Here is a 24,593-nt window from a genome sequence, read left to right on the forward strand (position 1 = left end):
CTCTGGATCATCCAAATGGTCATTGGCAAACTTAAGTCAGGCCTGGACATGTGCTGGTTTAAGCAGGGGAACCTTCCGTGCCATGCATGATTTCAAACCATGACGTCTTAGTGTATTACCAACAGTAACCTTGGAAACGGTGGTCTGCCTTGGTCCCCGGTCACTCCGCTTCCACAGGGACCTGGCCCTCCATCCCTCCCATCCCTCCCAGGGGGGGGGGCTCTGTCACGAATCTGGTCTGTACTTACATTCACTCACCACCAGAGGTCACTCACTCACCATCATCCATCGCACAGATCACACAGCTGTCACATATTACAATTGCTCTGATTGCACACACAGCTCTCACTAATCACACACTCTATTTCAACCCTGGACTTTCCTTCCGTCACTGCCGAGTATTGTATGCATTATCGCTGCCCTACAGAGCCCCGTTAGTTTCCCTAGTCTCGCCTTGCCTCGCCTTTGTCGGATTGTGTTTTCCCCTGCCTGGACTATCGCTCACGTTTTTGGATTACCTCTCCTGTCTCGCCCCTTTGGATACTGTTAACCGATCGTCGACCCACGCTTGTCTCTGTTTACTCTTTGTCTCGCCCATGTTATACCTGTTTGCCACTGTTTGACCCTGCCTGTTATGACCACGTCTCTTGTCAATAAAAGTCTGCAGATGGATCCACACGTCTCACGTCTTGTCAGCCCCGTAACAGATATATTCAAGTAAAGATTTTCAGGGATAATAAGTAGAAAATGGAACAGCACAAGGAAGCATAATTAGTCCTTTACTATTCTCTATTATGATTAATGATGTGTTTTTAAATATTGAAAAAAAAAAAAAAGGAATAGGATAGGGGTGTCCCCGAATAGTCGACGATTCGATGCTTCGATTTGAGGAGCCTGATTTGACTCCCAATCTCACAGTCGAATATTCGCGGGGTGTTATGATATGCCATTTTGGCTATATGGGGGTGCTCAGTGTCTGATTTCACATCGAACTACCATTTTCTCCCAATAAGTTAATATCCAGCCTATCATCATAATGCTGTAAATAAGAATCTTAAAAGAAAGAAGCTTTAAATAAATATTTTAACGTGCGTGAATAAATCCAACTTCCCCTATAAATTAAAGTTTCGCTTTCTAATCCGTCACCGACAGAGGAACATTTTGGCTGCAGGATTTTAAATCTTTAACAAGACTCGGGCAGAGTGGAAGACTTCATTTGGTTTTTTTTTCAATCAGGTAGGGTACAACAAGTGATTTCAAAACGTTTCAGTCGGTTTATTTATATCGTGTATATATTATTTATCTCGTATAAGATGCATTTGGTTGAGTTACGCTGCAGTAAAGCGCTTCATTGCAGTAGCCTACTATTGACGGTTTCAACGGCAACAACATAAACAAACGTTACTGCGCATGCGCGCTTTTGTGGCCCTAACTTAACTTCCGGTAGACATCCAAATACAATCAGTAACAACAGCTAAGTCCCTCTAGAGTAGATTATGTTTTGATAACAAAAAAAATATGTTTGCTGCGTAAATCAGACGGACTGAGATGCAGCGAAAACTACTTGGACGGACTTATTAAAAATGCAAATTCATTCTCTGCCAGCAGGAGGCGCTTTAAAGCGGGAGAACTAGAGGTTTCCCCGGAAACGGCTGTTGGGTTGTACGTTACACAAAGCAGCTCTGAGCTTACAAACGCTGCTTTATCAGGCATATAACATGCCAGATGAAATGAAAATGACATCGAACATTTTCTAAAGACAGTGTTCCTTCAGAAATACAGTGATATAAAAACACCTGCGCCTCGTTTTGATTTTTAAACATGCGTTACGTGCTCATGTTTATTCAACGAAGCCTTTTGGAAAATCGGTCAGTTTTGATATCATGGTGGGTCGCCACAAATAAATAAATGTATGTGAAACACATCCCACAGCACAACAACCTGAGCCCAACTTCATTACTCATCACTTTAACTTTAACTGCGTTTGTAGCCGGCGCCACTAACAAGACCGATAAACAAACACAGACCGGAAGTTAACTTAGGTCCAGGCACGTGCGCCTGATGAAACCGTCTATACATACAGTGATTATCTCTTCAGCGCGCGGTGTGAGCAGAACAACAATGCAGAGTATTAATAACTATGACTGGCACTGCCATATACATAGCATTATAATGAGAACACCATTCTAATAAAACGCTGTGATTTATTTTTAGTGTTTAGTTGTGTTTCTGCATGTTATTGTGTGAAGAACACGTCCACAAAAGCAGGGGTTAAAGCAAAAAAAAATCTTTTGACTGAAATTTTTTCCTTAGCTAAACCCCAATCCACAGCCATACCTGTCACACACCCAGTTTAAGAGCCGTGTTTTTCTTCTTGTAATTAGGAGCGCTTTTCCTCCTAATTTAATACATTTAGGAGCACCTTCTAATCAATAATAAAAAAAATTCTGATAAAAAATTAGCCTTCTTAATATGAAGTGACATTTGACAAAGTGATTTACAGGGGAATTTTCTTTTTACTTTTGTAAATGCATTTTTCTAATTTTATTAAATGTATGCAGTGTTTCCTCTAGGATGTTTTTCCAGTTGTGGTGGCAGGACTATTTCCCATGGACCACATCCCCTCCCCACCCAAGAATCACCTGCACTCATAATCTAATTTATTTTAACTAAAAAAAGAAGTATGTCTTTGTCATTAATTTATTTGTTCTTATATTATTATTTACTAAATTATTCAATCAATAGCACAAACAAAAATAATAACAAGATACAAATTAAATTATCAGTACTTACATTTTTTCAGTTAGGTCTAACTATAATCTATTCAACTGTAAAATAACACTGGATAGTCTTCACTGTATGAAAGACAGCAGCAGGTTTATTTAGGCTGCTGTCTCTTTAAAACCTCATGCATGGATCTAATATGTTACACATGGCTCTATGCTTACTTTTCTTTTTAGGAGCTTTGTCCTCCTAATTTAATTAGGAGCAGCTTTTGATCAATAATCAAAAATTCTGATAAAAAAATTAGCCTTCCTAATTCGAGGTGACATTTGACTCAAAGTGATTTACAGGGCATTTTCTTTTTTGGAATGACATCATTTTCATCTGTCAAATTCAAAAAAATTATGTTTATAAGCTTTTTAAAATTTCTATTTAAAAAAAAATATTAATAAGAAGTAGAATAAGACAAATAAGTTACCAGTTATATGAAATTAGTATTAATAAGAAATTAATTTGTACTACAGAGGTGGTACATTTTCAGACGTTTAATGAGACTCAGAGGTGGCATGAGTGCAATTAAATTCATAAATTCATGTGGAGATTAATGTTTTAAATATACAATTTTGAATACAGAACTATTAAATGATTTAAATAACTGAAATTATACAGTAGCCCCTGTGTTTGCTTTTAGAGATGCGCAGCGGCTCGGCTGTTACTTTATTTAGAACTATTTTCGTTGATTATATAGAGCAAAAATGCAGTACTTGTTTATTGATCTGTTGTATTAAATCAATATCACATTTGCAAACTCCCTTAATTATTATTAAAAGCTGTCACTCTCCTTATCTCGATCTGTGCAGATGAGAGTGCGCCAGTGAGTTATTAAGACTCAAAAGCAGGTACAATATGTGATACATTCCGTCGGAACCTGCGGGAATGAGTAGAATGTTTATTACCGGTAATAGCTGCAATCCTGCGCCGAAATTCAAGTTCTGCTCTGTTCTCTGATAATAGCCCGACTGTGAATGATGCGAGCGGCGTTACTATGTTGTCAGTGAGAAGCTGCAGCCGTAGCGGGGATGATTTTTGGTGTGCCGGCAGAAAAAACAATTTTTGTAGGTTTTTTTGCTAAAAAATTTTGCACAAACAGTTTTACTATAACAATATAAGTGTAAGACAAGCTTATATTTCTCAATTGCACAAATCCTTCAACATGAAAAACACAATTCTGTACAAAACAGTATAAGTTATCAGAACTTAAATAAATATACTCTATATACATAATAAACACTCTGTGTTTATTTGGCACTCGACAATCAACAGATTTCCCATCCCCCAACACTGTCACTCACAATCCAGAAGTCAAGACTAAACCACAAAGTGAAAATAGCAGTATTCTTTAGTGATATGTTATTTACACAGTGCAAATAGCTTTAGATTCTATTTATTCTATGTTAAAATAAAATAAAAACATGGCGAAAAACATTATTAGAGAAAAACATTACTTATTGCAAAAATAGTGGTAATTATCTGCACTTCTGCATTGTAATACATTATAAAATAGTATGCAATAACTTATTGAGTGTAATTTTTTTATTTTATTTCTAATTATTAAATGGATGCCACCTTATTGGGACAAAAGCCCTCTCTACACCTACCCTAACCCTACCCGATACTTTATGTTCAACTCTTTGATTATTTCCTTCATTTTTATTAAAAAATAAATGCTTTTCTGATGTGATGTGATTTGAAATTTAAAAAGGGAGAAAAAAAGTTCGCCAAAAGGTAGATTCCAACCCTGGTCGATCGTGTCGAAAGAAGTGTAACGCAAATTTTACCATCTGCACCACTGAATCTGACAGCTAACCGTCTTTTGCATATTTGACTATCCCAATCATACATTTGTGGGTGGAGTTAATCTAAATAGCCTCTGCCAGCAGCTATTTGCACTTAAATAGACACTCCGATTTTTTTTATTTTTTATATTCCCAACAATTAAACAGTTGCCCACATGAAAAAAACACTTCCCGCGCCCCTGGGTGTGACTGACTTTAGCCCACTTGTCCCACTAATTTGGGAGAGGTGAACTGTCCCCCGCGGCCGCACCCCCTCCCCGTTCCACTTCTCACACAGCTTCTGTGCTCGGTACCTTCTCAACAAGCAGGGGCGCCAATTCCCCGCACAGTTATATGATAGATAATATGATAGATAATAGAAAACCGCTTAGCGTCGCAGATGATTTTTTTTTTTCCAAGTGCTTGTGCCGCCCCCCACGTGTCATGAAAAAATGCCGCCCCGGGCGGCTGCCCCGTTCGCCCATGCCTAAAACCGCCACTGCGGCAGAACAACAACAACAATGCGCTATGTTTCTTTTCCCCTCATTTATCCCTAATCAGGGCTGGACTGGTAATCGGGCATACCGGGCATTTTCCCGGTGGGCCGACAGAATTTTTTTTTTTTTTCCAAGGACCATCACGCAGGGACTACGAGCAGCCAGTGGCCCATTGGTTTGTCTCCTGTATTGACAGCGTAAACCACCCAATCACAATGCGCTGTAGACGGAGCCATGAAGTGTTTTCCTCCGCCTATAAAGAACGCTTCACCCCAACTTATTCCTCGTCGGCTTTTCCCACGTTTTCACAGCAGCTTTATCAAGAACAGGCTTACTCTGCGGTGAGTGATGAGGCGTAAAGAGCCAGGCAGGAGGAGAAGAGGAGAGCAGTTGAATCGGTAAAGTGCTTGATACCCCGCTAGAAATTTTACGTTCCCAGAACGTCCCCGCTGGTGTCAAGGACGTCATCTAGTAACGTCCCCAGAACGTTCCGAGAAGGTCACGATGTCGAGTTCTTTAAAGGGTTGGGGGACGTTATTTGGAGGATCTTCATAGAACATTCAGGACGTTCTCGGGACGTTTAGGGGACCATATTTTATTTGAAAATTTGACGTTCCCAGAACGTACCCGCTGGTGTCAAGGACGTCATCTAGTAACGTCCCCAGAACGTTCTGAGACGGTCACGATGTCGTTCTTTAAAGGGTTGGGGGACGTTATTTGGAGGACCTTCATTTCAGGACGTTCTCGGGACGTTTAGGGCACCATATTTTATTTGAAAATTTGACGTAAAATACAAAGCAGGAAAGCATCATTCATTTATTTTGTGAACAAAAACAGATTATAAATGAATATTAAATATGGTCATGCATAGGAAGGGTGGTGGAGATAGAGAGGGGGAAACTCGGACAATTCGATTCAGTTCAAATTGGCTTTATTGCCATGATAATTTCCAGAGTAAAGCATCAAAATGTGTCCAAATAATGGAAACAGTAACAAGAACATAATTTATAGTAATTATATATCTAGTGTGTGTGTGTGTGTCAGTCACTGTCTCCATCTTCAGGAGGTGCCCCAAGTTGTTCTTCCGCTGCCTGAAAAAAGCAAATAACAATATTTAGCAATCACTTCAATTAATTTTTTATTGCTTTTAATTACACTTAGGTGTAGAAGTATAGAGGACCAAATTTGCAAAAACAAAACAAAAACATAAATTATATATATGTATGTGTATATGTGTGTGTGTGTGTGTGTGTGTGTGTGTTTGTGTGTATACACATACAGTGGTGTTCATAAGTTTACATACCACTTGCAGAATATACAAAATGTTAATTTTAACAAAATACAAGTGATCATGTTATTTTGTATTTAGTACTGTCCTGAATAAATTATTTCACATAACAGAAGTTTATACTCAAGACAAAATGACAACTGAATTTATAAAAATGACCACGTTCAAAAGTTTACATACCCTTGAATCTTAATACTGTGTCATTTCCTGAGTGATCCACGACTGTTTTTATGTTTTGTGATAGTTGTTCATCAGTTCCTTTTTTGTCTTGAGCAGTTCTTAGAGTGCCTACTGTTCTTCAGAAAAATCCTCAAACTCCTGGTTTTCCAGCATCTTCTGCATATGTGAACTCTTTCCAACAGTGACTGTATGATTTTGAGATCCATTTTTTCACACTGAGGTCAACTGAGGGACTCATAACTCACCAACTATTACAAAAAGATGAAAACATTTTATGATGCTTAAGAAGGAAACACAAAGCATTAAGAGCCGGGGCGTGGAAACTTTCTGAAATGGATGATCAGGGTAAATTGTACTTATTTCGTCTTTTGGGAAACATATAATTATTTATGTTGCTACTTAAGAGCAGTACTAAATGAAAAAAAAGAAAGAAAGATATTTAAATCAAATTTACACATCATCATCCAGTTCAAAAGTGTACGCCCTCTGGCTCTTAATGCATTGTGTGGCCTTCTCGAGCATCAGTAAATATTTTCACCTTTTGTAATAGTTGTGTATCATTCCTTCAGTTGTCCTCAGTGTGAAAAGATTGTTCCCAAAATCATACAGTCACTGTTGGAAAGAGTTCACATATGCAGAAGATGCTGGAAAACAAAGAATGTGCAGGAGCTGGAGGATTTTTCTTAAGAACAGCAGGCAGAACTGCTCAAGACAAACAAGGGACTCATGAACAACTATCACAAAACATAAAACAATCGTGGATCACTCGGGAAACAACACCACAGTATTAAGATTCATGTAAACTTTTGAACGGGGTTGTTTTTATAAATTCATTCAATTTATAAATGAATTCAAACACAGCTGTGTATATATATCACATCATCCAGTCTGTCTGGAATGAAATTAATAAACAGAACAAACTGAGACAGACTAAATCCAGAAGAAATGTGGCAACATCTCTTAGATGCTTCAAAATACCTATCTACAAAGCTACAGTACTGTTAAAAGTTTTAGGCACTTGTGTGAAAATTCTGTTAATACAGAAATATAATTTATCAATTAACTTCTATTATTAAATTAAATCAACATTTGTTGTGACCATCCTTTGTGTTTAAAGCAGCTTTTGCTCTAGGTGCACTTGCGAATAGTTATTCAGGTAGCTTTGCAGGTAGGTTTCTTGAAGTATTTTGGAGACGTTACCACAGTTCTTCTGGATTTAGTCTGTCTCAGTTTGTTCTGTTTCTTCATGTCACTCCAGACAGACTGGATGATGATCAGATCAGGGCCCGGTTGCATAAAGCACCTTAAGTGTAATTTTCCCTTAAGATCGCCCTTAAGTTTCCCTTACAATTAAGGGCGTTGCATAAAATATACCTTAAATGACACTTAAGGGTTTCTTTAGGTGAAACATCATAAACCCTTAGAATTTCTCTTAAGTGTCCCTTAAAGCCCATTAAGTGTTGCATAAAGCCCCTTAACTGTCATTTTCCTCAGTATAACGTAAGGTATGGAAAATGTCACCTTAAGTGTTACACAGCGAGCAGATTCAATCCTAAAGTCTTCTACAAGACACAATCGGCCGCTTTATAACAGATTTAGGCATTTATTCACATTAATCAAATTACATACAACTAATAGCTCAAACGTGAGTGCGTCATGCGAGAACACATATATTCTATAATATTTTATTCCTGTATTTTCCTACATATTACCTGGAAGATGACTTGAAAAACACACATACAAAATATATTTTCGCAATCGTGTGTTTATTGTGTTTACATTTCTGCTTTTAGCTTAGCTGCAGCGATCGCTGCTGTATTCCATCATGAGATAATTATGTGTCCGGAATGGACTTTCAGCTCAACAGTGCCCTCCGGCTTCGAGTATGAATGAAACATACACTGCATAGGAGTGTTTAGCGCTTCATAATGTTCACATCACCTCGTTTTGGATACAAATAAAATGACTGTCTTGTCCCTTTGCATTTAAATATAGATTTATTCACATTAGTCCCTGAAAATGTTATGTTTCTGTGAAAACTTACACCTATCTGCATTAACAAATAACGTGTCCATGGCAACAGTAGATTTTTTTAACGCAAAACCTGGGTCGCTGTTGTGAAATACTTAACGGTTTCCCTTAAGTAAGGGAATGGTTTAAGGGATTGTATGCAACACCCTCAAGTCATTCCCTTAGATAAGGGGAAATTACGCCTTAAGTGTCATACTTAAGGGAAAAACTTAAGGTGCTTTATGCAACCGGGCACAGATCTCTGTGTGGAGCACTGGCTGTTTTCAGACTCCTTGTGCAAACAAAAATCTCACTGGATTATTACAATTAATGGCAAAATGAATGTTTGGAAATATAAACTGATATTTCCACTGACACATTACAGCGAAAGATAGAAATAATGGACTTCAAACCATTTTTTGTTGGTGAAAATACGACTGGCCTAAGAAATAACGGAATAAATGATTTGCTGAAATAAATATAATTCACTTGTAATAAAATTTTATCCTGAATTAACTTTATTACCTTTTTTCTTTATTGATTATTTTCTGTATTTATTTTTATTTTAACTTATTTATTCTTTCATTTATTTTTATATTTAATTAATTAACTTATTTATTTTAAGTCTATTTATGCATTCATTTATTTTTATATATATTTATTCATTCCCACATGTATTTATCTTGTTATGTATTTATGTATTTATTTATTTATTTTTATGCAACATTGACATTTTTTAATACACATTATTTTTTAAATACACGATTTGATTATTTCTATACTTCATGATTCAGTTTAACACAATTGTATAGAAAAGTTTCTTACTATAAAATATGTTTGTATATCCTAATATCAAAAATATTTTCATAAGGTGAAAAAACATTTTGTTAAAATTATAAACTTACACTACCAGTCAAGTTTTTTAACAGTAAGACTATTCATATTTATTAGTCTCTTCTTCTCACCAAGCCTGCATTTATTTGATCCAAAGTACAGCTAAAGCAGTAATATTGTGAAATATTTTTACTATTTAAAATAAATAAAATGTAATCTATTGCTGTGATCAAAGCTACATTTTCAGCATAATTACTCCAGTTTTCAGTGTCACATGATCCCTCAGAAATCATTCTAATATGCTGATTTGCTGTTCAAGAAACATTTATTATTAGTAGCATCAATATTTAAAACAGTTGAGTATTTAGTAGATTTTTTCAGGATCCTTTGATGAATAGAAAGATCAAAAGATCAGCATTTATCACTATACCATTCAAAAGCTTGGAGTCAGTATATATATATATATATATATATATATATATATATATATTGGAATAAATTATAGAAATATAGAAGATGCTTCAAATTGATCAAAAGTGATGATATACATTTATAATGTTACAAAAGATATGTTTTAGATAAATGCTGTTCTTTTAAACTTTCTATTCATCAAATCTACTCAGATGTTGATGATGATACTAATAATAAATGTTTTGAGCAGCAAACGAGAATATTAGAATGATTTCTGAAGGATCGTTTGACTGGAGTAATGCTAAAAATTCAGCTATGAAATCACAGGAATAAATTACATTTTAAAATATATTCAAATAGAAAAGTTATTCTAAACAGTAAAAATATTTACATTTTACTGTTTTTGCTGTACTTTGGACCAAATAAATGCAGGCTTGGTGAGCAGAAGAGACTTCTTTAAAAAACTTTGAAAAATACTTACTGTTCAAAAACTTTTAACTGGTAATGTATCATATTATAACGTGACATTGATCCCTTTTTCTGGCCTGTCAGCAATATGCTGCCGCAAATTTGAAAAACCTTTCTGCAAGATGAGCCTACCTTCTGAGATGACATCATGCCAGCCTGTATGAAGAGGGCAGGGTACATGGCAGGGTCTGGAAAGCACAGAAAAGGGCACAGTATGAAAACATTGCAGTACGGTGTTCGTTTCTAATCAAAGAAAAGACAACTGTAAATAATTAATTAATAACTTATATTATTAGATAAACAACCGAAACGAAACAAAAAATCTGATCCACAAAGGTCTTGTTAAATCTGAGCATAGTCAGTTAAAAACTTAACATATTTACAAATCTTTTATATCATTACGATATAATATAAATTATTTTTTTAAATCAATTTATCGATAAGCAATTTACGTTTTTAGACACCTTAACGGTAACCTTCTCCCAAACCCCCAAAAACGCATTTAATAACGAATATAAAACATATAAAACATAATAGACAGAAATATGTAAGGAAATGACCATTTTAGTAACAACAAAAAATATTTTTGGGTTGCTAATCCCATTCCTACCTTTAAACCTAACTACAGCCATTTCTTACAGCAACTTAATGCTATAAATAAAAGAATGGTGGACAGACAAGTGCAATCCCAATAATTTACTGCAAAAATGTCAAAAACATTACCAAAAGTAGTCCAAATGATGATGCGTTGCAGCCGCAGGTGAAATACAATAGTTTTGTGTGAAGTACAGAGCAGAATTTAAGTTGATGATCGACGGAAATATTATTCAGATTACCATCCCGATCCACTCCGTGAAAACTTGCATCATTCAAACGAACCTCAGAAGCACGGCATGACGCACTCTGTGACGAAGCAGGCGAGGACCAATGAGCGTTCGATTTTACTGCTGTAGTCATTTGAAGCGGCAAATTTTGAATTTGAATTTAAAGTCGCTGTGGATTGATGACACATTGCCAAATCTGCTTATTATACGGGACTTTGGGCTTCTTTTTTGTAAAGTTGCGTGAAAAAATCCCTGGTTGCGGGTTGCGGTTTTTTCGGCTTATTTAAAAAAAATATGGTTGCTTGTTAGGAAAATCTGACAACTTCGTTTCTTTATTTATGTTCGCCATATTCTCCAATGCATTGATTGACACTCTGTCTGCTCGCAGTTAATATAGCCAACCAGTGCAATAATATAAGTGCTGTAGCTTAATTCGCCAAATCCTCCCCCTCATTGGAGAAAAATTACATTCAAAAAGAAGGCGCGTGACGCTGTAATCAAAGCGATGATAGAAGTAGACGTAAAGGAGTGGGATGACTTTCTTTTAGCCTAATTTTTACAATGTTTTTGTAATGTATTAATTATCATGGGCTATAATAAAAAAACAAGTTGTCATATCCTAATACTGAGTAAATACATTTGGTTCGAATAGTATGGCAAGATGTATTAAAATGTATTTCTTTTTTTTTTTTTTAAACCACATTATTAGATTACCTTTTGACTTCATGAATACACATAAATGATAACTTAATGATTTTTTTATCTTTTTTATAATATTTTTAATAATTTTATATAATATTTTCTTTTTTAATATAATATATTATAATTTAATATAATATTTTATATTTTTTGTATTATTTGGCTTTTTTTTATTTAATTTATTTGATAGTTATGTATACATTATTTTATTAACAGGAAGAAAAACATGTTTTTGACCTCAGAATAAAGCACTTTCCCGTTGTACATGGTTGTGGGGACGAGCAGTTTTGTGGTGCTTGGAATTCTTTATAATTAATTAAAAACAAATACTGCCACATTGATGGCTCAAGGTGTAATTGTTCAAAAAACACATTGTTTAATTAAAAAAAAAAAGAAAAAAGTCATGTTGGGAACGTTATTATATGACTAAAAGAGGACCATATAGGAACGTTCTGTTTAGGTCCCAAATGTCCTCTGTGTGCTATGTGACCATAGAATTACCAATACAGAACGTCCTCCTAAAGTCATATTTTGAACATTATTATATACTAAAATATGACCATATGGGAACGTTCTGTTAATGTCCCAAATGTCCTCTTTGTAACGTTGCTATATGTGACCATAGAATAACCAATATAGAACGTCCTCCGAAAGTCATATCTGTAACGTTATAATATGACTAAAACAGGACCTTATGGGAACGTTCTGTTAACGTCCCAAACGTCCTCTTTGTAACGTTGTTATGTGACCATAGAATAACCAATATAGAACGTCCTCCTAAAGTCATATTGGGAACGTTATTATATGACTAAAAGAGGACCATGTGAGAACGTTCTGTTAACGTCCCAAATGTCCTCTTTGTAACGTTCTTATGTGACCAAAAAATAACCAAAATGGAACATCCTCCTAAAGTCATATCTGGAACGTTATTATTTGACTAATAGAGGACCATATGGGAACGTTCTGTTAACGTCCCAAATGTCATCTTTGTAACGTTCTTATGTGACCAAAAAATAACCAATATAGAACGTCCTCCTAATGTCATATTGGGAACGTTATTATATGACTAAAAGAGGACCATGTGAGAACGTTCTGTTAACGTCTCAAATGTCCTCTTTGTAACGTTCTTATGTGACCAAAAAATAACCAAAATAGAACGTCCCCCTTAAGTCACGTAAGTAACATTGAGCACCAGCACTTTCATAACCAAAAGAGGACGTTTTAGGAACATCCCTAATGTTCTGTAGAGGTTCGGGACTTTCGTCACCTTTAGGGAACTTTTAGGGAACGTTGCGCAATGTTGCGAGAACGTCCCCTCCTACGTGGGTAGGGACTCGCAGCGAAGGCAGGCATCTATCATGTGTGCGCGCGCCATTAGTGCAGAATATGCAAACACTTAATAAAACGTAAATTCGTCCACCGTGATTTTTTGGCGAAGTCATGTCAAGTGTGTTCATAGAGGTTTCCATGGGCCAATGCGAATAGATTTAAATTCGAAAAGACAATATTGTCAGACCTGACGTTTTTTTTTATTATCCAAAACGACTCGATGCAATGATACATATCTACACTACCAGTCAAAGTTATTGAACAGTAAGATTTTGAATGTTTTTTTTTAAGAATTCTCTTCTGCTCACCAAGCATGCATTTATTTTATCCAAAATACAGCAAAAGCAGTAATATTGTGAAATATTTTTACTATTTAAAATAACTGCTTTCTATTTGAATATGTTTTGAAATGTCATTTATTCCTGTGTTCAACGCTGAATTTTCAGCATCATTACTCCAGTCTTCAATGTGGCATGATCTTCAGAAATCATTCTAATGCTGATTTGCTGCTCAAGAAATATTTATTATTATTAATGGATTCTTTGATGAATAGAAATATCCAAAGATCAGCATTTATCTGAAATAAAAAAGCTTTTGTAACATTATACAATACACAATTCAAAAGATTGGAGTCAGTATAATTTTTACTTTGTTTTTTGGGAAAGAAATTATGGAAATTAATACTTTTATTTAGAAAGGATGCTTTAAATTGATCAAAAATGATGATAAAGACATTTATAATGTTACAAAATATTTCTATTTCAGATAAATGCTGTTCTTCTGAACCTTCTATTCATCAAAGAAACCTGAAAAAAAAATCATACTCAGCTGTTTTCAACAATAATAATAATAATCATAATAATAAATGTATTTTGAGCAGCAAATCAGAATATTTGAATGATTTCTGAACGATCATGTGACATGCTGAAAATACAGCTTTGATCACAGGAATACATTACATTTTAAAATATATTCAAATAGAAAACAGCTATTTTAAATAGTAAAAATATTTCACAATATTACTGCTTTTGCTGTATTTTGGATCAAATACTTCTCTGTTCAAATCTTACTTTTCAAAAACTTTTGAATGGTAGTGTATATCATATATATACAGGTGCATCTCAATAAATTAGAATGTCGTGAAAAAGTTCATTTATTTCAGTAATTCAACTCAAATTGTGAAACTCGTGTATTAAATAAATTCAGTGCACACAGACTGAAGTAGTTTAAGTCTTTGGTTCTTTTAATTGTGATGATTTTGGCTCACATTTAACAAAAACCCACCAATTCACTATCTCAACAAATTAGAATACTTCGTAAGACCAATATAAAAAATAAAAAAAACATTTTTAGTGAGTTGTTGGCCTTCTAGAAAGTATGTTCATTTACTGTATATGTACTCAATACTTGGTAGGGGCTCCTTTTGCTTTAATTACTGCCTCAATTCGGCGTGGCATGGAGGTGATCAGTTTGTGGCACTGCTGAGGTGGTATGGAAGCCCAGGTTTCTTTGACAGTGGCCTTCAGCTCATCTGCATTTTTTGGTCTCTTGTTTCTCATTTTCCTCTTGACAGTACCCCATAGTTGCAACTTCTTTATCCGGTGCTTCTCCATCCCGATCAGATTCTGGGTCAAACTGAAAAGCTTAACGACTACGTGTCTATGAGCCATTGCGATACATCCACTGTCAACATTAGCGCATGGTAGTGCAAAGCTGGTTAAGGCCACACACCCACCCTCCACCTTAGAATAAGCGTAGATTATGATCCTGACCCCCATCATAGGTGGCGGTAATGCATGGCGATCATGGGTTCGATCCCAGAGAATTATTTTTGTCATTATTTTTACACGCGCTAGAGGGCGCTTAACTTTAAAACGTAAATATAGGTCGTAATAAGGGCTTGCACAAACAGACCTATAGGGTCGTTTTTTGTTGGAGGACAGGCTCAAACATTCAGTTGCGTTCTAGGCGGTGGGACAAGTCTGCGGCAAACCTCGAAAGTTTTCTGAATATGACAATGCATACCATTCAGATCAAAAAGAGGGTCGAAACTAACGACTCGAAAGCACTTGTTAGAGGCACGAAACTTCTGTTAGCTTTAGGTAAGTGTCTATTGCAAACAGAATCCAATCATAATTTAATTAATAAATCGATGGATGTAGCACGCACATGACGACAGGGAGGTGACGGCGGTGCGTAAATCGAGTTACTCCTCCCACTTCTGGTAGTTTTACTGAGATTTCTTATCCCGTGCGAATTGGCCATGAAATTAAGTTTTTTTCTTTCTTTTAGTTGCACAGATACTATTTAAACTAATCCGAGCTAGACAATGACATCTCTGAATTCAATAATGAAATGCCTTTAACTGAAAATTGAGAAGATTTTCTCAATCCTCCACTCTATCCTCCAATTTGATTAAGTGCTTTGACACAATCTGTATTAAAGATGACTTGACTTGACTGTGGAAATTGCTTTCTGTGTCTTCAACCCCAACATTTTAGCTTGTCTTGTACTTCAGGTCAGAATACATCATTCCCTTTGAAATACGGAATACAAATACATCTTTAAGTACTAATAATTGACCATCATTGATAAAATGGAATAAAATCAGTAAATACAAATCAAAAATTGACACACTGGTAGTCTGCTTTCTATATTTTCATAGCGCTCTATGGATACAGATAAACTCCACAACAAACAATAAGAAATACAGTGAGGAAAATTAGTATTTGAACACACTGCTATTTTGCAAGTTCTCCCACTTAGAAATCATGGAGGGGTCTGAAATTGTCATCGTAGGTGCATGTCCACTGTGAGAGACATAATCTAAAAAAAAAAAATCCAGAAATCACAATGCATGATTTTTTAACTATTTATTTGTATGATACAGCTGCAAATAAATATTTGAACACCTGAGAAAATCAATGTTAATATTTGGTACTAGCCTTTGTTTGCAATTACAGAGGTCAAACGTTTCCTGTAGTTTTTCACCAGGTTTGCACACACTGCAGGAGGGATTTTGGCCCACTCCTCCACACAGATCTTCTCTAGATCAGTCAGGTTTCTGGCCTGTCACTGAGAAACACGGAGTTTGAGCTCCCTCCAAAGATTCTCTATTGGGTTTAGGTCTGGAGACTGGCTAGGCCACGCCAGAACCTTGATATGCTTCTTACAGAGCCACTCCTTGGTTATCCTGGCTGTGTGCTTGGTCATTGTCATGTTGGAAGACCCAGCCTCAACCCATCTTCAATGCTCTAACTGAGGGAAGGAGGTTGTTCCCCAAAATCTCGCAATACATGGCCCCGGTCATCCTCTCCTTAATACAGTGCAGTCGCCCTGTCCCATGTGCAGAAAAACACCCCAAAGCATGATGCTACCACCCCATGCTTCACAGAAGGGATGGTGTTCTTGGGATGGTACTCATCATTCTTCTTCCTCCAAACACGTTTAGTGGAATTATGACCAAAAGTTATATTTTGGTCTCATCTGACCACATGACTTTCTCCCATGACTCCTCTGGATCATCCAAATGGTCATTGGCAAACTTAAGTCGGGCCTGGACATGTGCTGGTTTAAGCAGGGGAACCTTCCGTGCCATGCATGATTTCAAACCATGACGTCTTAGTGTATTACCAACAGTAACCTTGGAAACGGTGGTCCCAGCTCTTTTCAGGTCATTGACCAGCTCCTCCCGTGTAGTTCTGGGCTGATTTCTCACCTTTCTTAGGATCATTGAGACCCCACGAGGTGAGATCTTGCATGGAGCCCCAGTCCGAGGGAGATTGACAGTCATGTTTAGCTTCTTCCATTTTCAAATGATTGCTCCAACAGTGGACCTTTTTTCACCAAGCTGCTTGGCAATTTCCCCGTAGCCCTTTCCAGCCTTGTGGAGGTGTACAATTTTGTCTCTAGTGTCTTTGGACAGCTCTTTGGTCATGGCCATGTTAGTAGTTGGATTCTTACTGATTGTATGGGGTGGACAGGTGTCTTTATGCAGCTAACGACCTCAAACATGTGCATCTAATTTAGGATAATAAATGGAGTGGAGGTGGACATTTTAAAGGCAGACTAACAGGTTTTTGATGGTCAGAATTCTAGCTGATATACAGGTGTTCAAATACTTATTTGCAGCTGTATCATACAAATAAATAGTTAAAAAATCATACGTTGTGATTTCTGGATATTTTTTTTTAGATTATGTCTCTCACAGTGGACATGCACCTACGATGACAATTTCAGACCCCTCCATGATTTCTAAGTGGGAGAACTTGCAAAATAGCAGGGTGTTCAAATACTTATTTTCCTCACTGTATAACTGATAATCATTTATGGATCCAGTAAAACTTACAGTGGTAAAACATTATGCACTGATAATAAATATAGTAATATAGTAAACATATAGTAAAAGTGATATGTGATATTTAAAAAGTATAGTACAAATTGTAGTAGTGATAATAAAATAGTGAGTACAACAAGACGATAACATATAAGTGATATAATAATAGATTTATAATAGGTTTAGAATAGATTTCAGTTCTTGCTTTCCCTGAGAATAGAGTGCTTTAGTTGTAATTCTCCACTGGTTCCCTCAAGATTTTGCTATGGGTTTTTATAATGGATTTTTACAAATAATGAATAAAATATGGTCTGTGATAAAAATAACTTGACAATACTTTTGCTCTACAATTCAAATTACACACATCCATGGTGAAAATGCACATTTTCAAGCTGTTAACAAAACACAAACACAAATCTCTTTTTTTAAGAACTGGTTCCACAACAATATTAAATTGGTTAGTTATACAACAAAGAAGGAACAATCTTTTCTTATGATGAATTCCTTTTTTATTGTAAAATACCAATTACTCAACTGTTATTGGTTCAATCTCTCCAGGTACTCACATGTTATGTAGAGGTATTAATAAAGATCATTCTCCTGATTCAGCTTCTCTTGATGTTACTAAATCTTATATTGGTAAAATTAGTTTTTTATTAAATCCCAAGAGTAATAATATAACTATTCATACTCTTTTCCAAAGAGAAATTGTTACTGTACCTTATGTTTTGTCTCATTGGACCTCTTTATTAAATGGAAAATTGATTTGCTGGAGAAAAGTGTGGTTGTTACTGCAGAAATATTATCTTAGAAAGAAGATTAAAGAAGTTTCTTATACGCTCATTCATAGATTTTATCCAGCAAATCATTTACAAAAATAAATAAAAAAACAAATGCAAATTGTATTTTCAGCAATGAATATGAGGAAACTGCACTTGCACTTTCACTTATTTTGGCACTATACATATTCAGTTACACTATGGCGTAAAGTAAAAAAAAAAAAAAAAAATCAATTAAAATATTTAGTGTTTAAGACCTTTTTCACGCCTATGAAAAATGCACTCTTTGGTTTTACTGACTATTCTGACTAGGAACAGTATTTTTACTTAATTAGTTTACTTATACTGACGACCAAATTTCACATTCATAAGTGTAAATTTACTAATAAGAAACCCAATTTATGGTTTTGTTGACTGAAATATATATTTCAGTCAACAAAACCATAAATTGGGTTTCTTATTAGTATATACACACAGCAGATTTCCCGGTGTTAATGTTTGATTGATTTAACACCGGGAAATCTGCTGTGTATATATACATATACATATTGACAGTATAAGAGATTCTTTGAATAAGAAAGCTGTAAGAACTTTGAAAGCTTGTGAACTTTATAATATATTTATTTATTTATTTGATTTTGATATATGTATACGTGTATGTATATAGGGCCTATGTATATTGTGTGTCTTTGTTTAAAACTTTTATACTTACCAGCTCCTATTTGTTGTAATTTATTTTTCAATCCTTTTCCTTTTTATTTTCCTTTTCTTTTTTGATGTTATTTCTTGATAAAATATTGTATGTTATTGTTCTTTGAATAAAAAATAAATAAAAAAGCCCAAAACCAGCCCAATGGCATTTCAAGGGGGTCCCCCGGTAAAAATCGCATTGCAGGGGCTAAATATGACGTTATTGGTTTTGCTTCAACCCGCAACATATTTTAAAGTAGCCCAATTCCGAGGGAAAAACTCCGCTGATAGATGACAATGGTCAGCTATATTCCTTTTCAGAATTTTCCAGGAAATTTGATTTTGGGGCTTTGTTAAAAGATAAAAACTCTATTGAAAGCAAACCTTTAATCCTGTTTCTATATATAGGCCTAACAATTCTATTTCAGTAGAAAGGATTTTGATTGTTGAGGACAAATTCAATAACTGCTTTGTTCGAAATCGTATCAACAGAAAATCTATTCCAGTGTCTTCTTTTAAATGGATGCCATTGTACAACGTTAATTGGAATGTTGCTTGGTCTCTTCTGCACAAATATTTATCAATAAACAAAATAAAAGAATTTAAAATATTACATAGATGCTACCCTTGTAATAGTGTACTTAATAAGTACATGCAAAATATTGGGGGGAAAAAATCATTTCTGTTATATAGAAGAGACCATTGTACATCTTTTTTGTAAATGTGTTTATGTAGAAATTTTTGGGAATGAGTCATGTACCTATCTCTCAGATAAAACAAATATTAGAATATGTATCAACACTTTTGATATTATTTTATTTTATTATAACTCTAACTCCTGTATTCAATATATTGTTAATCTTTTTATTATACTTGGCAAATATTTTATTCACAATTGTAAATTTTTGGGTAAGAACCCAGTACTGTCAATTTTTCTGGTTGACTATAATTCTTAAGTTTTGTCTTTAATGGGCATAATTTTTTTTTTTTTTAAATCATTCAAAAGTCAAAAATTGCTTTCAATGTTTAACCTTGTATAATTTCCCCCCTTTGGCTTATGTTATTTATTTATTTGTTGTCTTTTAGTTTATTTATTTATTTTACTTTCTATCTTGTATTATTATTATTTATTTTTTTGTATTTTGTCCTCTATTGTTTTTGAGGTTGTGTGCATGTTAAGTGTTTTGGCATCAATAGAAATAAAAAAAGGAAAAAAAAAAGATCCGAGGGAAAACAGCGGACTTGGCAACACAGAGTGGAGGTGACGTATTTCCTGTTCAAGAGTGGAGCTCCACTCGCCCATGGTCTGCAGCCAGAACCATCTCTGTCAGTTTTCCACAAGATAAATGTCGAACGGCTGTGATTGGTGCTGAATAAGGTATGGCTATGCCCCGTCCAGTTCAGAAAACTCAATGTATGTTCGACTTCGGCTGCGACTTGATTTAACCGATCGGCGTAACGTTAATGGTCCCATAGTGGCGCTTGCATAGTGTTTGCAAACATTACCATAAATGAGATGGATTTTGCCTATAAGATTTTTTTCTTTAATGTAATAACATAAACACATTTCATTCAGTATTTTAGGCACTTCTTTACTACAGTGCCTGTATATAAAATAAAGTTCAACATAAGTCTTTACTATTTAAACAAAAGGGAAGTCTATCCTAACAGCATACGTCGGGCCGATGTCGACCCGTTGTGCAAAATTCCAACGGCACGATGTCGCTCAGGGAGCGTTTGCTAATCGGGAATAAGTCGCCGCGACGTCGGCCTCTGATCGCGAATGCTCTCCGGCCAACGTTGGGACGATGCAGCTGTAAATACCGGTGTTATGGATCAACTGGGGATCGTGTTAACTGGGGATGTGCGCTTGCACGCTAATAGTTTTACCTGAGTTTCCAGCAGATGTTGGACCTCCACAGATTCGTCAAAGGGAATTTTCAACAGAACAGATTTTAAAGCTTTCCACATTATTTGTGAATGTTTGTATCATTATTGGACTCTGTTGTTCCCCTGTCGATGTTCCAATGTATCTGACGCGGTTTAAGGGAAGTTTTAATGCGCTTTCATGTCGCGTCTCAGACCACGCCCAGATTAATTTGTTTAGGCTACCTTCGTTTCAACAGATTTTTTTTTTTTTTTTTCTAATGACAGTTGTAAATGCATTAAATAAGGTGTTTACTTAAATGAATTTGAGCATCAATATTGCTGTGGTCAAAGGAATGTCAAGCATTTCATTTTCTTTCTTTTTTTATATTGCTAAAGAATGAGTGATAAACAAGCTATAGTTTTGCATTATGCATATAATTTTGAATTAGTGACAGATAAATTGCAGTGAATAATCCTGAATAGGGAATGTTCAACAAACGTATATTCATAGTTAGGTGTTGAAGCAAAATCATACACACACACACACACACACACAAACACTTTTAACAATACATAGCTTCAAAGCAGCTTTATATAAAATGCTTTTTTTCTATGTCAGAAATGACTGTCAATGTAATGTCCATATTGCAGAAATGTACAGTTTTATAATAGAGGTCTGTCAAGTCAAGTGAGCTCACCTTTATTTATATAGCGCTTTATACAATACAGGTTGTGTCCAAATAGCTTCACAGTGTATACTGAAATAGTGTGTCAATAATGCAAACAAAGTTCAATTCTGCTGTAAAGCAGCTTTAAAATGAGGACAATAGTAAACAGTCAGTTTCTCAGTTAACGTCAGTTCATCGTTGATTCTGTGATGTCATCCTCCGGCTCAGTTCAGTTGTGCTGATGGCTGAGGTGAAGAGGTCTTCGCAGGGGATCTGTCTATAGGGCACATCTACAGTTGACATGGTCTCCACTGACATTCAGAGCTGTTGTGGTCTTCTCTAGGTGCTGATCCACCATCTGGACTGGAAACAGGCTGGATCTGGGTAGTTAACATTATTCAGTTAAGCACAAACATGTTTAGGCAATGATTTACATATTGTGATCATAATGATTACAATATAAGGATAATTGTGCAGTTTTGCATGTTGATTCTTAGGATCATAATTTTTTTGCAGGGGTTGTTATCTCTTCACAGGTGTTAGGGTCATCTAAAATCTTCACAAAGGCTGAATCCAAATGTTAGTAAGGTTGTTACCTGAAATGAAGATAACCGGCATAATTCAAAGTTATATATATAAAGAGGCCCACACTCATTATTTATGCAACTGACAGACTTTTGTGTCATATTTTTAGTTCAAGAAGTCTGCAATAAAGTAAATATTGAAGGTTTTCCTATTCTAATTAACGTTTGGGAGAGAGGTATCATATTCGTGTAAGATGCCAAATGAGGTTAGTGATGTATACTGTCTTTTGCAATATTAGCCATATATGTAATAATAATTCATCATCACAGCATCATATGTTCTGCCTGTATCAGTCATGAAAAAGTTGTGGGTGCTGAGTGATTGTCACAGGACTTCCATAAAAAAGACAGTGGAAACTAGAAAAAGAAGCTATGAGGCAGTAAGAAAGATCCTACAGCATGGTTCACTTTTAATAAACACCTGTCAAACACCTTAAAAATATAAACATGCCATACATGTAACATACATCGCTCATTCAAATTGTGGAAAAATGCCTTCCTGTGTTCATCACACATACTTAAAGAGTTTGGCTTTGATGCACTGCACATAACATGTTTTCTATGGTTGGAAACACTAGTAGTCTGGCAAGAGACTAGTAGGCCTATATGTAAAATGAAAACCAGGAGTCATGAACTTAGAATTTACTTTAAACAAAGTGTTCTCTACATGTTCAACGAAAGACAACAGATTCACAACATTTATATTCAAGCACCTAACTGAGCATAATGTACAGTACAATACAGACACACTATTAAGCATATATAAAATGAAGTTAATTTAATTGATTATATGATTATAAGAAACTGAGTACAGAATTCTAAGCAGAGTTCTAAGCCAATGCAAAATGTTGATTTCAGATCAGTCATAAATCCAGGATGAAACTTTATGTCCAGGGAAGAGGATAGAGAGGCACCAGAGTTGACTGTACAAGCAAGAAATCTCAGATAATAAAATTAGCAGAGTAAAATCACACAAACTCAAGCCAAAGTAGCCCATCTCTGTTTTTTTTTTTCATGATCTCTCTCTCTCTCGCTCTATAATCACTCAGAAAATAAATAATTTAAATAAGAACAATAGCAAACTCAATGAACAGGCTTGTCAATAAAAAATTAAAGGACTTTGCAATTTACGTTTGCTTTAGGTAGCCTAGCTACTGCTAATTTTAACTTAATCTATATCTGTTATTTAGAACACATGACAGCACACTACAGACACAATGTGATACAGTAGGCTAATATTGAAAAGAAAATACTTACATTTTTACTTCATGTTTGATCATCCATTGAAACAAATGTCCCTTTGTTAACGTGGGCGTGGTTGTGAGCGTAAGATCGGAGCATGGTAAACTTCCCTAAAACCGCGTGACATACGCAGGTACAGATACCGCGGAATCAAAACGCTTTATTATGCATGATGCCAATGTACACAACTGTTGAAAAACGATTTTTAATCTATGACCCGTGGTATATCGCAGTGACGAATCTGTCGCCGTCTAACATCTTCTGGAAATCCAGGTAAACATACTTGCGTGCACGTGCACGTGCACATCCCCAGTTAACACGATCCCCAGTTGATCCATAACATCGGCCGCTCTGCGTGGACGCGGTTCACCGGCCTTTTGCTCATCGTTACGGACCACCCGCGGCTACCGCCCCTGGTTTATAATAAAACAATACACACCACTCTCGATTAACAGTTGCAACTTCATTAATATTTTCATTTAACATATTACATATACAAATACATTTACCAGATGCTTTGATCAAAAGTGGATAATTCACGATTATTTGTAGTCTTTTGTAAATTAACCATGATTTTACTACATCATTTGCAGTAAAACCATAATAAAAATAAAATCAACCATAGTTTTACTACAGTCACCATGGTTTAACTATGACTGTTGCAGTAAAACCATAGTAAGTACAAACATAACCATTACTACAGCATTTACAGTAGTAAAACCATAGTAAAAATAAACCATAGTTTTACTACAACAACCATGGTTTAACTACGACTGTTGCAGTAAAACCATAGTAACTACAAAAATAACCGTTACTACAGCATTTGCAGTAAAACCATAGTTACAACATTTACCATGATTTAAAAAAAACTACTAAGTCTACTAAGTTACTAAGTCATGGTTACCACAGTTTTACTGAAGTATTACTACAATATTACTATAGTAGAATAACGGCATCAAAACCGTGGTTTGGAGAAAGAAAAAAAAAATAAAAATGGTTACTACAATCATGCTTGCTACAGTTTAACTATAGTAAAACCATGGTTAAATGTTGTGTAAGTATAGCACTTTGCACAATACTTATCATTTCAAAGTAGGTTTACAGAAAATGCATGTTTCAAGGTTACAGTTTAAAAATATCCTTTCATCAGCCAGAGGTGACTGAGACTCACCGGGAAAGACCCTCTTCTGGCAACAAAATAATGTCCATATAACAGCAGTTCATAATATAAGTCATGTGTTCAGTACTGTCAGTATCGTAGGCTATCATGGCAAAAACTAGGTTACAATAATACAGGAGTTACATAAACACAAAATAAAAACCAGG

The 24,593-nt window shown here is 35.3% G+C and overlaps 1 protein-coding gene and 1 long non-coding RNA gene across 2 annotated transcripts in view; one reads left to right on the forward strand and one right to left on the reverse strand.

Moving 5' to 3' along the window:
* Positions 1 to 5,924: 5,924 nt before the first annotated feature.
* Positions 5,925 to 11,134, reverse strand: LOC131540417 (uncharacterized). The gene is made up of 3 exons (XR_009271270.1): positions 10,971 to 11,134; positions 10,380 to 10,435; positions 5,925 to 6,147 (listed from the first exon to the last, which is right to left on the reverse strand). It is a non-coding gene; the product is annotated as an uncharacterized LOC131540417 (long non-coding RNA).
* Positions 11,135 to 19,628: 8,494 nt separating this feature from the next.
* The window catches only part of rwdd2b (RWD domain containing 2B), a 75,511-nt gene continuing 70,546 nt past the window's right edge, over positions 19,629 to 24,593 (forward strand). The window contains exon 1 of the mRNA XM_058775198.1: positions 19,629 to 20,282. The gene's annotated coding sequence lies outside the window, so the exon portion shown is untranslated. The remainder of the gene's footprint in view (positions 20,283 to 24,593) is intronic.

Source organism: Onychostoma macrolepis, chromosome 05 (assembly GCF_012432095.1).
Source record: "Onychostoma macrolepis isolate SWU-2019 chromosome 05, ASM1243209v1, whole genome shotgun sequence".
Taxonomy (NCBI): domain Eukaryota; kingdom Metazoa; phylum Chordata; class Actinopteri; order Cypriniformes; family Cyprinidae; genus Onychostoma; species Onychostoma macrolepis.